This window comes from Apium graveolens, chromosome 11 (genome assembly GCF_009905375.1).
Source record: "Apium graveolens cultivar Ventura chromosome 11, ASM990537v1, whole genome shotgun sequence".
NCBI classification, from domain to species: domain Eukaryota; kingdom Viridiplantae; phylum Streptophyta; class Magnoliopsida; order Apiales; family Apiaceae; genus Apium; species Apium graveolens.
The window spans coordinates 3989941-4010909 of record NC_133657.1 but is presented as its reverse complement, the minus strand read 5'-3'; positions in this window follow the sequence as shown (position 1 = coordinate 4010909).

Genomic DNA, 20969 nt, shown 5'->3' with positions numbered 1-20969 from the left:
GGTATGTGGTTGGTTGATTCTCATAAATGTAGAGGACCCCAAGTTGTTAATATGACTCCCGCCAATTAAAGCATGCCATGTGTCTTTTGGGAGTTATTTTGGTACATCTAGCACTACTCATTTAAAAAATAGAACACCTATATTACATTCATATATTATATTTGAAACATCACACTTGTAAAATAAAAAATAGTTTTATATTCAAAACAGAAAAAAAATTGTTTTCGGACACAAATCAGACAAACAATCATCTATCTATAATCTATACTATATTGTAATAGATGAAACATTAAAAGTTTGATAGTTGGTCGGTCAGTACTTGCTGAAATTACTTAATTACCCTTATTTAATTATTTAATTCTAATTACTGGGTCGATCAATTCCAATTCTAATTGATATTGAAATCAACTTCCGTTATTGCTTTACCAATTTTAATTTTATCTTATATCGAACTCTATATCATTATAATTTATATTAAATTCAACTTCTTCTACCAATTTAAATTTTAATTCATATCGAGTTTTATATTATTCTAATTTATTACTTCAGGCTAAATTCAATTTAAGGAGACTAAATATAATTTTTTAGATTTAGTTGATATATAATGTGACTAGGGTTAAGATAAAATAATAATACTATCAATACCCCTAAAAATTATACTAATGAACTTGGATAAACAAAATAGTATATTTTACTTATACATGATTAAAATATACATTATATAATTGATTCAGACTAACACAAAATAAAAATAAAAATACAATTCGACCAACAAAAATAAAATTATATATACTAATTATTCAGTCTAAAACAGAATTATCTTATTGATCTGGACTTAAAAAAACAAAAAAAAAACAAAAAATAATTAGTTTGATTTGGTCGGTGTATTGGGTATTGGGCTAAAATAAAATAATGTAAACCACTGATCCGAGATAAATCAAATTAATATTATGCTAATTATAATTCGTATCCTATTCATATGAACTAAAAAAATCAAATTTTAATTAAAACATAGATTTTTTTTTAAAATACACATAGAATTATCAATAAAACTATATCGTTCAATCAGTAATGTTGTCTTTTTCAAATATCTTTTATAGAGTTATAGTTAATCGATTAAGGAATCACCATGCTAAAATAATATTTTTTAAGGTCCCAACATAATGAAGACATTATATTTTTACCCTCAATAAAATAATGATTTAGTTAGAATAATATTTCCCCTGCCAATGTTATCACTTTAAATAAGTTTAAATGTTCTAAAAAGTTATGAACATATATGTCTACTAATATAATTATCATAAAGTGTCATTTAAAGTTTTTAATGAACAAAATTAAAAATTGAATTCAATATATTTTTAAAAAATATATATAATATTAAAAAAAATGTGTGATTCGTGCATCGCACGGGTTTTAAGCTAGTATTACATTAAAGACGAAATATTGAAAATTTGGTTGTAGGTCATCTATCTATCTATCTATCTATCTATCTATCTATCTATCTATCTATCTATCTATCTATCTATACTATTATATTAAAGACGAAACATTAAAAGTTTGGTTGTCGGTCCTCTGGTCACTCAATCCAGAACTATCAGATCAAATCGATGAGCACAATTAGGTATATGTTCGAATCCTAACAGCAACATATAAAATTATAGATTTACACTATATATTGATGAAAACAACCGTGCGATCCTAACGACAACATATTAAAATTATAGATTTACAAAATATAGTGATAAAAACAACCGTTCATCGCACAGATTATCTATTACTATTATATAAAAGATGAAATATTAAAAGTTTTGGTACGGTACCGGTTTTTTGGTATAGACGCTGATTTTACCGGATTACCCTTACTTAAAAAATTTATATCAGTTAAAGTATATCAATATTAATTTATTAAAATTATTACTAATATAGGACAATATTCAGTAAACCCACGCGTACATCAGCTCGGACACCACGAACTCCACGGGCCTTTGAACAGAACCCTTACGAGAACCTTCTCACTCTCATGTACACAATCACCTAAATGTTAATCTCTCTGTTTCTGTTATAATGTAGCACGCGATTAACATAAAATTCCCTCACTCCCTCCGTCTTTTTATGCAACTCTTTTTGGTACATGTCTTTTTAATAATTTTTACATATTACGCTTCTATCTATCTATACTATATTTATATTATATGTTAAAAGACACTAAACATTACGATGCAGAACATCTAGCTATAGAATACTTGGAAAAGGAGGATAGAAAGAAAAGAAAGTAACTGCCAATAAGTGGTTCCAAGTAGTTATGATTTTAAGCAGTTATGTGTTTGCTTATTATTTAGTTATTAGTACTTATATTGTGTTTTAGCAGTTTGTAGGAATTAACCTCTAAAAGGTTGCCAGGTGTGCAAGTTGTTATTTGTGAAGGTAGTTATTGTAATCCTTTTGTTGTGTCTGTGTATTAAGACACTTGCCTGTACAACAGAGGGATCAGTTTTATTCAATAGATTTTTCAGTATGTTTACATCTTCTGTTCTTGAGGATTCAAGAATCACTCCTTATATATATATATATATTAAGGTTTTGGTCGATCACGTTGTTGATTCGCGACTCTTTGCATACCGCTGCATCAATTAGCATCAGAGCCAGGTTTTGTTCTTAGTTTCATGGCTCCAAGTGGTGGAAACGGTAGCAATCCCTCGACTGATGACAATCAGGAGAGCTCTACGATGTTGAGGCAAATAGCTAACACCCAAGCAGAAATGACAAGATCTGTGGAGTCATTAGTAAATGCTGTGACTCGTTTGACGGAGACAATGGTTCAGAATCGGACACGGGATCATGAACCTCCTCTTCGTGGTGCATAAAGGCAGCAAGGAACAAATGTTCGAACTACCCAAAGACAACAAGGTTTCGTTGAATATTCTAGCGATGAAGAACTTGAGTATTTGGTTTTACAGAGAGGATCAGGAAATCATGGTGTTAGACAGAATAGAGAGAGGCGCAATGATGGGGGTCATGAAGAAAATCATGGCGAATTTAAGATAAAAGTTGATCTTCCACAATTTAATGGTCAATTACACATTGTAGATTTTCTTGATTGGCTAAATGAAGTAGAACGGTTCTTTGATTACATGGAAATTCTAGTTGATAAGCAAGTGGAATTAGTTGCTTATAAATTGAAGGGTGGTGCATCTTCTTGGTGGGAACAATTACACATTTCAAGGACTAGACAAGGTAAACCTCATATTCGCTCATGGATAAAGATGAAAAGGTTGTTACGTGGTAGGTTCCTGCCATTAGATTATGACCAAGTATTATTTCAACAATATCAAAATTGTCTCCAAAACTATAGGAGTGTGACAGAATATGCTACTAAATTCTTTCGATTATCAGCCCGAAATGATCTTGTTGAAACATACAAGTTGCAAGGTTTATCAATGGGTTAAAATTGGCGATTCAAGACACAATTTCACTTATTGCAGTACATACTCTTAGTGATGCTTTACAACTGGCCATGCAAATTGAAACTTAGCTAGAACGACCTACTCACTGAAATATACCTTAAAAAAGAAATTTCATTTCGGCATCATCTGAAGAATCTGAACCTACACTCACATCTTGTTCTAAAGAAAAGGTCATAACACGAAACCAACAGCCTGCCAAGCCTTATCATCCTAGGAACATAAATGGGATTAGAACGTCAAAGTCATCCAATGTGAATCCATACACACCATCTGGAGTTGATAAATGCTACCGTTATGGAGAACCAGGCCATAAATCCAATCAATGTCCAAGAAGAGCTCGAGTTGGTTTAGCTACACATGATGAAGATGACAATTATGACATTCCAAACGAATTTGATGAGGATGAAGATGAAATAACTTATGAAGATGAAGGAATATCGTTGGTATTGAGAAAGTTGGTATACACTCCTCAACATGAATTGTATAATCAGAAGCACAACATCTTCACAACCAAGTGCACCGTGAAAGATCGTGTTTGTGATTTAATCATTGACAGTGGGAGTAGTGATAACATAGTTTTAAGTCTGATGGTAAAAAATTGAATCTCCCTACAGAAAATCATCCTAATCTTTTGTATAGCTGATGTGAGGAGTTTTCATGGTCTGGAATCCTTTGATCGTCGATTTGTGAAAAATTTCAGTTCTATTACAGCCCCGTAGACAGAATGCATGAAAGGGGAAGTCTTTAAGTGGACTGATGAAGCTGCAAAAAGTTTTGCTCTACTAAAAGAGAGATTAACAGGTGCACCAGTACTTGCATTACCTAGTTTTGACAAGTTATTTGAACTTGACTGTGATGCATCTATTGTGGGAATAGGAGCAATGTTGTCACAAGAAGGAAAGCCTATTGCATATTATAGTGAAAAACTCAGTGAAGTAAGAAAAAAGTGGACAACTTATGAACTTGAATTGTATGTTGTTGTACAAGCTTTAAGACATTGGAGTCATTATCTTATCCATAAAGAATTTGTCATTTACAGTGATCACCAAGCTTTAAAGACGATCAACAATACTACCACTTCAAACCGAATGCATCTAAGGTGGATATGTGATATTCAGAAGTTCACATTTGTGATTAAGCATAAATCTGGTAAACACAACAAAGTAGCAGATGTGTTGAGTCATCGTGCTTGTATGCTTGTTACTATGCACAATGAGGTGGTAGGATTTGGGTACCTCAAGGATTTATATGCGGATGACGAAGATTTTGGTGGTACTTAGTGTAAGGATATTAAAGGAGAGCATGATGCTAATTTTAATCTTCAAGATGGGTTTCTTTTTAAAGGCAGCAGATTGTTATTCCTCGTAACTCTTTTAGGGATCATATTTTGCGTGAAATTCATGGAGGGGGGTTAGGTGGACATCTTGGAAGAGATAAAAGCATTGTTATGGCAAAAGAAAGGTATTTTTGGTCACAATTGAAATGAGATATGAAGCGTTATGTGCGAAGATGTTATATATGTCAAACAGCAAAAGGTCATTCTGACAATTCTGGTCTTTACACCCCATTACAAGTGCCAAACATGTCTTGGGTCGACATTTCAATGGATTTTGTGTTAGGTCTCCCAAGGACACAGCGAGGTATGGATTCTATTTTTGTCATCGTGGATAGGTTCTCTAAGATGGCCCATTTTGTTCCATATAAGAAAACTGCATATGCTTCTAAAATTTCTCATTTATTCTTTCAGGGAATTGTGCGTCTCCACGGCATTCCAAAGTCCATTACCTCTGATCATGATACTAAATTCCTGAGTCATTCTGGAAAACTTTGTGGACTAGATTTGATTCCACACTTAAATACAACACTATTTGTCACCCTCAAACTGACGGGCAAACTGAGGTTGTAAATCGCATCCTAGGGAACCTTCTAAGATGCATTATCAGAGACAGACCAAAACAATGGGATCTTGCACTTGCACACGCAGAATTTGCTTACAACAATTCAACCAACAGGTCTACTAAGAAGTCACCTTTTCAAATTGTGTACACAGCTGTGCCACAACATGTTGTTGACCTTGTTCCTTTACCAAAGAAACCTGGAATGAGCAATGTAGCAGACCACATGGTGGATAAAATCCACCAATTTCATGATGAAATCAGATCACGTATAGAAGCAGCAAATGAGAAGTACAAAGAATCAGCAGATCGACAACGTAAGTACAAGGTGTTTAAAGAGGGGGATCTGGTCATGGTTCATGTGCGAAAAGAACGGTTGCCAGCTGGAACTTATAACAAACTCAAAGCTAAGAAGATTGGACCAGTTCGTATTCTTCAGAAAATAAATTACAGTGCATATGTGATTGATTTACCAGATGATCTTGCCATCTCCAAGAGCTTTAATGTCAAAGATCTCTTTACTCATCACCATGACAAGACTTTAGTTGATTCTTCTTCATTAAAATCGAGGGCGAATTTTTCTAAAGATGAAGGGACTGATGCAGAACAGCTAGCTATTGAATACTTGGAAAAGGAGGATAGAAAGAAAAGAAAGTAACTGCCAATAAGTGGTTCCAAGTAGTTATGATTTTAAGCAGCTATGTGTTTGTTTATTATTTAGTTATTAGTACTTATATTGTGTTTTAGCAGTTTGTAGGAATTAACCCCTAAAAGATTGCCAGGTGTGCAGGTAGTTATTGTAATCCTTTTGTTATGTCTGTGTATTAAGACACTTGCCTGTACAACAGAGGGATCAGTTTCATTCAATAGATTTTTCAGTATGTTTACATCTTCTGTTCTTGAGTATTCAAGAATCACTCCTTATATATATTAAGGTTTTAGTCAATCACGTTGTTGATTCGCGACTCTTTGCATACCGGTGTGTCACATTAAAAATTTGGTTAATACAGTACTTCGTTAGATTACTTACCTTTACTAAATTATTTCAGTTATACTTAATATTAAATTTAACTTCTTCTATAAATCTAATTATATCCTATTATAGAATAGGAATAAGAATTCTATTCCTATACTTGTTATTATATTAGAATAAACCAAACATAACAAATTTGGTTGATACTGTTATTCGTTAGATTACATAATATTAAAGACGAAATATTGAAAATTTTGTTACAGTACCTATTTTTTGGCATACGCTTATTTTACCGAATTACTCTTATTATAAATAATTACCCTATATTTTGAAAATAATTATATAGCCATTATTATATACACAAATCTCTCCGAAAGAATTAGAACCCCTATCTTCTACATATAATAGACGAAACTTTAAAAAGATTTGGTACGGTATCTATTTATTGGTACACGCTTATTTTATCTAAAAAACTTCAATTTTATATACTTTAATAAAATTAACAATATTTTTCTGGTTTACAATATACAACAGAATTGTCTTGAATACACGCGGACACACTTCGATTCAGTAATGAGTTTATATTTGTATCATTGTTTACCTTCTTCAAGGAACATGGAATTCTCTCACGCACACCTCTTCTCTGGAGATTAAAGAATAACACAAAAAAGAATACGATTCTTTTAAGTTTGGCAGATCATATCTCTCGGGATTTATAAAATCTATATTATATTAAGTATAATTATTTATAAAAAATTTAAAATCAAATCTTATTTATAAGATTTTTTTAGGAAAAATATATATCTCACAATACTATATTACTTTATAATAGACAAATATTAAAACTTTGGTTAGTCGGTTGTTCGGTCGGTCAATTCTAATTTTAATTGATACTTAGGTTAATTTCTCCCCAGATTTAAATTCTAATTTATATAGTTAATTTCTCCCCAAATTTAAATTCTAATTTGTATCGTACTCTATATTATTATAATTTATATTATTAATATAAATTATAATTTATTCAGATCTATATTACTCTAATTGATATTAAGTTGACTTGTTCTACTAATTTAATTTTTATTTAAATAAATTTTAAAATAATCTTTATTATAGCAAGCAATTTAATAATTGAATCAAACCGTAAAAAAATATTATTTGATATATTTCTCAGTATAATGGTCTCTATAAAACAAAATAATTTACATTTTTCATTCGGGTTAAAAGAAAATTATATTATTTGATTCGGGGTAAAATATAAAGCAAACTAAATATAATTAGTTGGATTTAATTAATATAATGTGCCTCAGGCTAAGATAAAATAATAAATATTATTGATCCGGCTAAAGTATAAACTATTGAGCCGGGCTAAAACAAAATAATACATATTTATCGGGGCTATAAATTAAACAATTGATCCAAACTAAAATAAAATTAAAATTAAATTATAATTCGACCAAATCAAACAAAATCATATATACTATTAATCGAGATTAAAACAAAATTATCCTATTGATATGGGCTTTAAAAAAATTAAATTCAAACTACAAATAATTAGTCGGATTTGGTAGGTATAATGGATCTCGAATTAGAACAAAATAATGTAAATTATTGATCTATATATAACAAAATTAATTTATGACTGTTTTATACTTTTATTTGAACTGAACTTAGATTTTAATTAAAATTTGATTATTTTTCTGTAATCACATTCAAATATCAATAATACTATATCGTTTAATCAATAATATTATCTGTTTCAAATACCACTTATTAAAAGGATCATGAAACTATACGTGTAGTAATATGTTTATCATGAAATAATATTACCTGAAAATTTTAGATAAACAAATTTAAGAATTTAATTCAAATTAAAATTTTAAAAAGAATATTAATATATAATAAAAGATTTTCTTGCATCGCACATGAGTCGTCCCACGTCGTTTGTGGGATGGGCAGTTTGCTAGAATATAAGCAGCCAGAGAACTCAATTAGTATGAGGTCTTTTGGGAGTGACCCAAAAATAAACCCTTGAGGGCTCAGCCCAAAGCGGACAATATAGATAACTCCATTAGTATGAGATATTTTGGGAGTGATCCAAAAATAAACCCGTGAGGGCTCGGCCCAAAGCGGACACTATCATACTAGTGTGAAGTTAGGCCTGCTTAGCAAGCCCAACATATGTTCTTTAATAAATGTTAAATTTACCGAATTAACCTTACTATATATTATATTCCGTTTCATTTAAAACATAATAAATCGGTAGTTTAATTGTTTCCTCCTTAATTCCCTTTTCACTGCTCATCTCTCGACACCCAAACCTCTCTCTATTCTTGTTACGACCCCGTCTGTGCCTCACCGTTCTTATCTATTTTTAATCTGATTGTTGTTGCTAAATAATCATTAACTATGTGCATTTTCATTTAATTATCATCATTTAATTGTTCTATCTGGTATATTCCGTTTATTCTAAAAAGTGTTGTGCAAGACATGCCTATACAATAACAAGACTAAGTCAATTTGACAGCCCTAAGATTTAGTTGTTTGATAATCAACTTTGTATTTTGTATTGTATACTTGAGTCTGTAAAAATGTTTAGAAGATTAGACTGGAGTATTTTCTGTAAACAGTTCAAGCCTAAGGAATAAAGTGTGTAAGAAGATCAAGTTAGATAATGCCTCAGAGAAATGATACAGAAGCTTGGAGTTGAATAAATCTGTTTTATGAAAAATATTCTAAGTCAAGATATCGACAAGTCACAGATCAAGTAATATAGAGAAGTCATTCGACTCCAGAATGACTTATCAAGAAGTCCAAAATGGCTTATAGAGAAGTCTCAGAGATATCGACAAGTCAAATGAAGATATGAAGGTTGGAGATATCGACAAGTCATTTCTGCATGTAGAGAACTCAGAGATATCGACAAGTCAAAATAAAGATGTGAAGATTGGAGATATCGATAGATCAAATTATCATTAGTGATCTCAAAGATATCGACAAGTCAAAATATATATAGAGATCTCTGATTTCTCTATAGGTATATTTGACTTGTCGAGGTATAATGACTTATCGAGATCTCTGAGTTCTCTATAGGTATATAGAGATCTCTATATACATTTTAACTTGTCGATATCTCTGAGATATCGACAAGTCAATTCTACATGTAGAGATCTCAGACATATCGACAAGTCATTTAACATGCAAATATCAAGAGACCTCGACAAGTCAAATATACCTATAGAGAACTCAAAGATCTCGATAAGTCATTTTACTTATCGAGATGTCACTTCTCTATAAAACAAACTAGAGATCTCGGTATGCCTCTCAAATACAGAATGCAAACAAATGAAGATTCAAGATTACCAGTCAATAAACAATCTATCAACTAGATTAAAAAGTCTACAAAGTAGCTGAGGAGAATACAAGATCAGGGGCCAAGATTAACTAGACAAATGATGATCATATACTTGCAAGATTCTACACAAATTTGCTAAGCTGGAAATGGAAATACAAAAAGGCTGCTTAAGAAAAGAGTTCAGTACATTTTAGTGAAAGTTTTGTAAACTCGTGCTGCTAGTGTATAAAGCATGCACTGGTCCGTAGTTTAGAAGTAACAAACAGATTGATCTCTATTGTATTCTCTCAAGATAGAAGCTGAGTTCTTTACTTACAAAGAACCCAGGATTTGTAGCAAGACCAAACTTAATTTTAATATAAAATTAAGTGAGTTTTGAAATATTGTGTTTGATGTTTTATTTCTGCTAACATAATATAACTGCATCTTTTATCTGCTTTGTTCACACAACTAAACTAATTTAAAAAGGCTTAAAAATATCTAAAATATATTCACCCCCTTCCTCTGTGTTGTATCCAATATCTAACAGGTAGTATCAGAGCAAAATCTGAAAGTAAGCAGATCAAGATCTTGGAAGAATGAATACACAAAAGATAAGCAGTATCAAGATACCAGCCTTTGATAAGATCAACTACACATTATGGAAGAAAAAGATGATGGTGTTTCTAAGGATGACCAACCTGTTGTACAAGACATGCCTGTGTTATAACAAAACTAAGTCAAATTGACAACCCTAAGTAAGTTGTATGATAATCTAAGTTTGTATTTTGTATTGTATCACTTAAGTCTGTAAAAGTGTAAATAGATTAGACTGGGGTATTTTTCTGTAAACTGTCTAAAGCCTAAGAATAAACTCTGAAAGAAGATCATGCCTCAGAGAAAGTATGAAGAAGCTTGGAGTTGAATAAATCTGTTTTAGAAAAAACATTCTAAGTCAAGAAATCTACAAGTCACGGATTAAGTCTTATAGAGAAGTCATTCGAGAACTCCAGAATGACTTATCGAGAAGTCAAGAAAAGCTTATAGATAAGTCTCAAAGATATCTACAAGCCAAAATGAAGACATGAAGATTGGAGATATCGATAAGTCAAAATATCACTAGAGATCTCTGAGATATCGATAAGTCAAATTACCACTAGAGATCTCTGAGATATCGACAAGTCATTTCTTTACTATAGAACTCAGAGATATCGATAATCCAAAATGAAGACATGAAGATTGGATACCTCGACAAACCTAATTCTCTTACATAGAACTCAGAGACTTCAATAAGGCAAAGAGATCTCGATAAGCCATTATACTTATCGAGATGTCGAGTCTCCTATATGACAAACTGGAGATCTCGATATAAAACTCAAAGTACAAAATGCAGATCAGTTAAATATCCAGGATTATCAATCAATAAACAAATCAACCACTGATTTGAAAAGTCTACAAAAGCAGTTTGAAGAGTACAAGATCAAAAACCAAGATTAACTGACAAAGTAAAGTCACAGACATGCACGATTTGCAAAGATACATTAAGCCATAAATTAAAAGATTTAGTTATCCAAAAGTAGGGTTTTGTACATGCTATTACATGCTGTGTAAAACCAGTGTTTACTGTTTTATAAAGTAAACACTGGATGCTTTTTTTTATAAGTAACAAAAAGATCTAGAAAATCTTGTAACTCTCAAGGGAGAAGCTGAGTTCTTTATCAATAAAGAACCAAGAATTTTGTAGCAAGGCATACTTGATTTTAATATAAAACTAGTGAGTTTTGAAAGATAGCGTGTTCATGTGCATGTTTTATTATTCCTGTTAAAGCATATTATCTCTACAAGACATATTACTTTGTTCACCATTCATAACAGTTCAAAAAAGTTGAAAAATAACCTAAAACACATTCACCCCCCTGTGTTGTATTCATTACCCAACAAGTGGTATCAGAGCAAAAATTGAAAGCAAACAGATTAAAGATCTTGGAAGAACGAATACACAGAAACTCAACAGTATCAAAATCCCTACCTTTGAAAGATCTAACTACACACTATAAAAAAAGAAAATAATGTTATTCATTAGGATGGCCATTCCATTATACATTCAGATCCTCATGAATGGGCCTTTCACCCCCATGGTAAGAGTTGAGGAATCTACAGATGGAGACATGGTCATTCCAGCACATTATGCTCCTAAAGATCCTTCAGAATATACTGAGCCTGAAAAAGAAAAAGTCTCTATAGATTGTGGCTTGCAGCTGATCTTGATAGAGTCATTTGACAATGTACTGTACAATAACATTGTCAACTGTGACATAGCCAAACAGATCTGGGAGAAAATAGAGATCTTATGTAAAGGAACAGAGGAAGTTAAGTCAAACCAAAGGAGGATTCTGGTTTCTCAGTATAAGGGTTTATGGATAAACCAAAGAAGGAATTACTGAAGTTTTTGAAAGGTTCAACAAACTGATAAATGACTTGTAGCTACATGATAATATTATGAAGTTGAGGATGTTAACCTAAAGTTTTTGCTAGCTCTTCCTGACCATCTTGAACAAAAGATATCAGCCATAAGGGAAGGAAGAGATTTAAGTAGAATGACTTTGGAAGTTCTATATGGAATCTTGAAAACTTATGAACTTGGGATGCTGCAAAGAAAGTCATTGAAAGCACATCATGGACATGTTGTTGATGGTTCAAGTGCTTTGATTTTGAATGACAGAGAAGAAAGTGAAGATAAGTAAGATGATCAAGTTCCAGTTGTTCAAACTATGGAAAAAAAGAACAAAGGACCTCATAAGCAAGTTGTATTGAATCTAGAGGAAGATAAATATTATACCTTGGATGAGATAGATGAAATGGACCAATCCATGACTTACTTGGCTAGTAAATTCTCCAACATAAGAGTCAAGAAGCCAAGGTTATTCAAGAGAAAGGGACAATATTCCAACAGCAACAATTGGAAATCAAAAACTCAGTACAATAAAGTTAGCAAAGGTGGCTACAAAATCAGATCTGCAGACAGATCTAAGATAAGGTACTTCAACTGTGATGAGTTAGGTCACTTTGCTACTGAATGTAGAAAGCCTAAAAAGGTGAAGAAGGATAAAGCTTACTTAGAACTGGAATCAAAGTATGAAGCTCTCTTGAAGAAACAGTCTGGAAAAGCTTATATTACAGAAGTAAAGAGTTGGAATGACACTGATGTTGATGATGATGATGATGATGATGAAGAAGTTGGAAACTTTGCACTAATGGCTTTTGAGCATGGAGAAGCATCAACTTCAAAATCAAAGGTACCAACTCTAACCACCATTGATTTAAATGCTAGTCAATATAAGGAGACTTTGGAAAAGATGAGTGTGGAGATATTTCATATACACATAAGCTTAGTAGCAGCTATTGAGGAAGTAAGTAGGTTAACAAATGCTAATGAGAAGCTTGAGAGTGAGAAGCAAAAGATGGATCTACTGCTTGTGGAGCTTGAGTCAGTCAAGAAAGAGAATGAATATTTGAAAAATAAGCTGAAGTGTGCCAATGAGATTGAAGTTGTGTTAAGAGAAAAGATTGAAAAGAATGAGGTGAAACTGAAATCATTCAGGAATGCATCTAGGTTGGTTGGTCAGTACCATGAGAAGAACAAACTATGTGCTAACATAGCAATTGGTCTTGATTATGATGCTTTGAACAACAATATGAAAGATGTTGGTGGTAAAGGAAAAGCAACACAGAATGAAGATGTCCCAACTATGCTGAGAAAGGTTGGTACACCTATGTTCAAAGCATGTGAAATAGATTTCGGTGAAGATGAGTTGATCATAAAGCAAGGACACTGAGAAGAAAAATATAGAAACAACTCCAATTTCCAAAACTGAAAAGAAGCTCATGGTCAACCAAGATTCCAAGACACTTGTCAAGAAAGTAAAAATTGAAGATGCAAGAAAGAAAAAGAAGAATAGAAATGGGAAGATTGGGATGAATAAGAGAAATAGTTTTGCTTATATTGCAGATGCTCCAAGAAAGCAATGTCAAAAATGTGGCTCTGTAAATCATCTAACTCACCTTTGTAAAAAGGTTGTTCGTAAGCCAAGAGTGGGAGCATGCAAGTACAATGAGGCAAAAACTGAAGATCCCTACTCATTCCGTGACAAGTTTGATTCCATACCTTGCAACATGAAAGTAATGATAAGTTGCCACAAGCTGAAAGTTGATCTTAAGGAAATCAATATTGAGTCCTCAGTTAAAAAGGACAATGCACATCACTCAATGAATTCTATTCTTTCTGAATCATCAAACTCTACCTCTATTAAATATATTAACAAGAAGAAAGTATCCAACACTGCTTGGGTTGCTAAGCACACCTAAACTCATTGTGTGCAGGATAAAAAAAAGAAAGTCATATGGATCATAGACAGTGGATGCTCAAGACATATGATATATGATATGGCCCTGCTATCACAGTTTGAGGAGAAGGCTGACCCATTAGTGACTTTTGGAGACAACAACAAAAGTTTCACAATGGGATATGGCAAGTTGATTTCCGGAAATATTATCATTGAAGATGTAGCACTGGTAGCTGGTCTTGAAGTGAATCTCCTTAGTGTTAGTCAATTTGCAGACAAAGGATTTAAGGTCTCATTTGACAAAGGAGAATGCATTATTCTCAGCAAAAAGTCTGGTGAAGTTGCTCTAAAAGGAGCAAGGAAAGGAAGCTTATTTATTGCAGACTTGGACTCAGCAAATGAGGATGGAATTTGTTGCTTCTACATCAAGGCATCTGTAGAGCAAAGCAAGCTATGACATAAGAAACTGTCTCACTTGAATTTCAAGGCAATCAATACTCTAGTCAAAAAGGAGTTGGTGAGACATGCCTAATCTAGAATTTGCTCAAGATGGAGTCTGTGATGCTTGTCAAAAAGGAAAAATGAAAATATCAAGTCACAAGAGTAAAACTGTGAATTCTATAAGTGCACCTTTGTAACTTATTCACATGAACTTATTTGGACCAGTCAATGTCCACTCAATTTCAAGAAAAATAATGCACTTGTGATGGTGGATGACTACTCAAGATATACATGGGTAGAATTTATGCACTCTAAAGATGAAACTCCACACATCATAATTGAACACATCAAGAAGATTGAGAAGCAGGCTGAAGATCAAAATTGTGTGAAAAGATTGAGGAGTGACAATGGAACAGAATTCAGGAATGCAACCTTAACTGAATTCTGCAAAGACAAATGCATTGTTCAAGAATTCTCAGCAGCAAGGACACCTCAACAAAATGGTGAATTTGAGAGAAAGAACAGAAGACTGGTGGAAGCTGCTAGAACAATATTACAAGATGCAAAATTGCCAACTAGTTGTTGGGAAGAAGCTGTGAACACTGCATGCTATACTCAAAATAGATATCTCATCAACAAGAATCTTGGAAAATCACCCTACTCAATCTTATCTAAGAGAAAGCCTACTGTGAAGAATCTTCGTGTGTTTGGAAGCAAGTGCTATATGTTGAAAGACAACTCTGAATATGTGGGAAAATTTGACTATAAAGTTTTTGAGGCAATTTTTCTGGGATATTCATTGGAAAGAACTGTATACAAGGTCTATGTGCTTGATCAAAAGAAAATTATGGAAAGCATAGATGTTACTTTTGATGATGACAAGTGCCCTGGCTTGGAATGCCTTGATGAAAATGAAGCTGAAGCCCTAAAGTTTGAATATATCAACATTGATAGTGATTCTGATGATGAAGCTGGAGTCAACACAAATCACAAAATAAATGAAGAGTCAACTGAACAAGTGAATCATGAGAATGGAATGTAATCTCATGAACCTGAATTTGATAGCACAAACTCAGGGGGAGAAAGAGAGGAAGGTTCTGTAAGTCATGCCAATAATGAAGAAAACACAGAAAACTTAAGTCAACAAACTCACACCAGAAAGTGGGATAGAAGTAATACTAGAGAAGCAATTATTGGTGATCCAAATGTTGGAGTGAGGAATAGGAGGGCAACTGCAAATGAATGTCTACATCCATGTTTTCTTTCACAAATTGAGCCAAAGAAAACTGAAGAAGCTCTACTTGATCCCGATTGGATATCTGCTATGCAAGAGGAGTTAAATCAGTTTGAAAGAAACAAAGTTTGGGAGTTGGTTCCTGCACCAAAAAACATAAGTATAATTGGAACAAAATGGGTGTACAGGAACAAGATGGATGAAAATGGAATTGTCACCAGGAACAAGGCAAGGTTGGTTGCAAAAGGCTACTCATAGGAGGAAGGAATTGACTGATGAAACTTTTGCTCCAGTTGCAAGACTTGAAGCAATAAGGATTTTTCTAGCATTTGCTGCTCATTCAAATTTTAAAATATATCCAATGGATGTCAAAAGTGCCTTCCTAAATGGTGAGTTGGAAGAAGAAGTTTAGGTGCAACAACCACCTGGCTTTAAAGATCCAGAATTTCCAAACTTTGTGTACAAGTTGCTCAAGGCTCTCTATGGACTAAAACAAGCACCTAGAGCCTAGTATGACACATTATTAGATTTTCTACTTAAACATGGATTCACTAGAGGAATAATAGACAAGACACTCTTCTACAAGCTACATGGTGGTGATATGATCCTAGCTCAGATTTATGTGGATGATATCATTTTTGGTTCTACAAATGAAAAACTTGGTCAAAGATTCTCTAAGCTATGCAGAGTGAATATGAAATGAGCATAAAGGGGGAATTAAGTTACTTTCTTGGACTTCAAGTCAGTCAAAGAAGTGATGAAATTTTCATCAGCCAAACTAAGTATGTCAAAGATGTATTGAAAAAGTTTGGTATGGTTGATTGTTCACCTGCATCCACACCAATGTCTACAACTACAAAGTTGGATGAAGATAAAAAGGGCAGAGTGTATATATCTCAAGCTATAGATGAATGATTGGATCTTTGCTATACTTTTTTTTGCTAAATAGATCTTTGCTATACTTAACTGCAAGTAGACCAGACATCATGTTTGCAACATTTCCGTGTGTAAGATTTCAGGCCAATCCAAAAGAATCACATTTGATGGCTGCGAAGAGGATTTTCAGATACTTAAAGGGGACTTCAAACTTGGGATTATGGTCTCTTAAGGGAACTGGTTTTGAAGCTGTTGGATACACAGATGCAGATTTTGCTGGATGCAGGGTTGACAGGAAGAATACTAGTGGAAGTTGTCAGTTTCTTGGACAAAGATATGTATCATGGTATAACAAGAAATAATAATATGTGTCAACTTCCACAGCTAAGGCTGAATACATAGTTGCTGGAAGTTGTTATGCTCAAGTGCTTTGGATTAGAAATCAACTAATGGACTATGGCCCAGTGTTACACAAAATTCCAATTATGTGTCACAATACTAGTGCTATATATATTGTGGCTAATCCAGTTAATCATTCTAGAATAAAGCACATTGATGTAAGGTACTATTTTATTAGAGAACATGTTGCAATTGGAACCATTGAGCTCATTTTTGTTCTAACAGAAAAATAATTAGCTGACATTTTTACTAAACCTTTGGATGAAGTTACTTTCTCCAGACTTGTAGGTGAAATTGGAATGTTAAATTCTTCATCCTAAGGCAGGAACTCAGCAAATGTTTTGCAGCAGATTAATTTCTAGTAGATCAAAATTAATTTGATTTAATTGGAAATTAGCTGAAAGATGAATTATAAATATTTCAGAAATCTCTGCATATTTATTTTTCAAAATTCAAAATTTAACTTGGAATTTTTCAAATTCTAAGTAAATTTTTTAAATGTTGATTTGCATTTTCAATATGTAGAATTAACACAAGGCAAAATCAAAGTAATCAAAAGTATAGAGAACTGAGTTCTCGATAAGTGTAATTGACTTATCGACAAAGTCATTTTAAGACTTCTCGAGTGAGTTCTCGACAAGTCAATTTTCTGACTTCTCGAAGGACTTCTCGATAAGCTTCATTATGACTTATCGATAAGTCATTATAGAGTTCTCTATAAGTGTTAACTCGCAGAGTTCTCTACAAGTACAATTTTAGACTTATAATTAACTCAGAACTAGAATAATTTATTCAATAAATTATTTCAGTAAAATACTTTTGGCAAAATTATTCTAATTTAATTTGGATTTATTCAAATAAAAATTGGAAACAATTCAGTCCATTTTAGGATAAACTGAGTATTTATTTGACATCTCGACAAGTCAGTTTTAGTTATCCAAAAGAGTAAATTAAAATGACTTCTCGATATGTAATTCTATTTTCAAAATGACTTCTCGATAAACAAATTCCAAACGCTAATTTTTGAGTTCTCGATAAGTCATTTTACTTTTACTATAAATACTCAGACATCTCGATATACACATACTTACGCCTTCGAGAACTCTAAATGACCTAGATTTTTCAATTCCAAATCAATTTCTCCCTCATTTCGAGCTCTTTTTCTCTCATTTTTCTAACCCATTCCTTCTTACTCAACAACAATGACACTCAATAATGTTAGAGCTGAAATCCCTAAACAAGGAACCAACTACCTTTTTTTCACTGATGTTAACCAAGCCCCTGATAGTTTCAAGGGGTTTGTGAAATTTTTATCTGAATCATATCTTGCGGGTACTTTGACTGCTAACCCATACATGTAATTGAATGTCCTGCATGAGTTCTGGACAACAGCTATAGTAAGGACATTTATGAATGACAACTCTATGTTTATGGTGGTGACATGTTCAGTTCGAGGCCAACATTTAGATTTTAATGAGCAAGATGTGAATGCGGCTTTGGTTCTTCCAACTGCAAATCTGGTGGAGGTGCCAACACGGGATAAGCTAGCCGAGTTCATGGATTTCATCAACTATGGTGGAAGGATCAACCTAGCAAGTCTAAACAGAACAAACCTAAGGAAATAATGGTATTTTATGTTTGATTCTATAGTGAGGGCCTTCACATGAAGAAAGACAGGATATGACAATATTTCAAGTGTGGTGCAAAAGCTGGTGTTTTTAATAGCACACAACAAATACTTGAATGTTGGTCTATTGATCCTGGAAGAACTTGCCACCAGGCTAACAATGCCCCTAGCTGCAAGAGGTAAGAAAATTTTCTTTCCTGGATTTATTATGTCTACTTTAAATCATAAAGTATCAGACATACATATGCTTAATGGTATAGACGGCACAAAAATAGGCAATTGTAAGCAAGTGTCCAAAATTATATTTGGCTCACTTACTACAAAAAATAAGGTAACTATAAGTCTGAAAATCCCTTCATTTATGATGGAGAGGTTTAAGACTTACCCTTACCCCATGCCTGATATGAGATCAAATGCACAATCTAGTACAGCTATGGTCCTTGAGCCTGTAAAAGTACAAAAACTGGACAACCAACAGGGACCTTCACAAGCTAAAACCACTTCTTCTATACCACTAGAAGCTAGAAAACCAACCACTTCATCCTCTCAAAAGGGTGAAGTGAGTAAAAAGAAGAGAAAACATGCACCTTTACCAATTATAAATGAGAGTGGTGAGGAACAAACAACATCTGAGTCACCCTTGGTCAAGAGAAAACTAAAGAAGGCTAAAAACTTAGAGTTAACCACTCAAGCCACCTCTGCATCCTCTCAAAAGGATGTAGTTGTAAACAAGGGACTTAAACAGACTCTATAGGCACCCTCTTAAAAGGATGTCTCTTTTAAAAAGAGCATTAACCCAAATACACCTTGTAAAGAGTCTGCACAACCATCACTTGAACAAATTCAAGTGTATGGGAGGAGAAACAAGGATGACACACACAAGGAGAGCACATGTCTTAAAGCTCCCTCATCCATTCGGGGGGAGCTATCAACACTCAACACTGAAATTTAAAATCTTATCTTTAAAATTTCTTCTTCCCACACAGCACCTGAATCTAATTCTCAGGTGCAATCTTTCTCAAGTGACTTGGTTCAAGAAATCTTGCTCACCACCCAGACACCAAATTTAGATGGTGAGAGGCCACTAGCTGGGGTAGACCTTGATGATACCATCACAAATATGGGGATTCATCAGTTTTGACTGAAGACCCCATGGTGATCACAAATGCACCTTCATGTGCAAATTAGCCTTCACAAGCTGTAAGGTTTGAGGGTAGTACTCCTGAGGGGGAGCACCTCTCCAATTCAATTGGAGGTTCTTGTCACAGGAATAACTTCCCTCAAAACCCTAGCTGAAATTGCATTAACAATTGAAGCTGGGAGTACAATTGCCAATGACCCTGCTATAGGAGAGGCAAGATCATCACATGCATGTGACAGTGCTTTGCAAGAAGCACAAGGGTTTGAGGTTGGTTCACATGACAGTAACCCAGTCAAATCCCCTCCAATTCAACTGGAGGTTCCCATCACAAGTGGAGAATAACACCCTGTCATAACCACAGAGCAATCTGTGATTCAAACTGTGACTCATGTCATAAGAGTTTCTGTTACATTTTCACCATCACACCAAACCAATCAACCTCAACAACCATATCTCATCTCACAGTGGCTACAGACAACTGAGACTCAACCTATAACAGTAGATGATCTTATTGTTGAGCAGATTTCTGGACTGGCCAACATTTCACAGCATTTGCTCACTTCAGATATGAGCAATCAAGATTATTAAGCCATTCTGCTAACATACAATGAAGAAGTTGAAAAGCAGAAGCAGAAAATTGTTAATAAAGCTGAGCAAGATGGAAATGTAGATGCTTGGCTGTCTAAGGATTTTGCTTTGGAGATGGATCAGGTCTTGGCTAGGTTTAGAGATGAATATGTCACCATTCTGGGAAGTAATGCCAAGGCCTTGACTCCACAAGATGTCTATGATGCAACCACTGAAGTTTACAAAGCTCAACTCAAGGCTTTTCACCTGTTTGGTAAAGCTCTGGAATTAAAAATGATTGGTCATGAGGACAAGATCAGAAAGCTAGTTAGAGAGAAGATGAACGAGATCATACCTTCTCAAGTCAAGATTACCTCTAAATTTCAACATTTTGCTGACCAGATGGAAAGATTTGATCTGACTTTTATGGAAAAGGATGTTAAGAATCTCAGACAGTCTTTCATTGCTCTGCATGAGGTGGTTCAACAACAAATTACAGGCTCAAATGATACCAAACTCAAGTTGAACCAGCTTCACCAAAGCAGATATGAGCCTTCTGCGCTACTCATGGAGGGTATCAAATAAGTTGTGGAATACACCTTTGGATCCTCACTAGCTTCAAGCTCTCAACAACCTGCCTCTATATCTACAAATCTTCAAATTCAAGCTCTTCAAGAT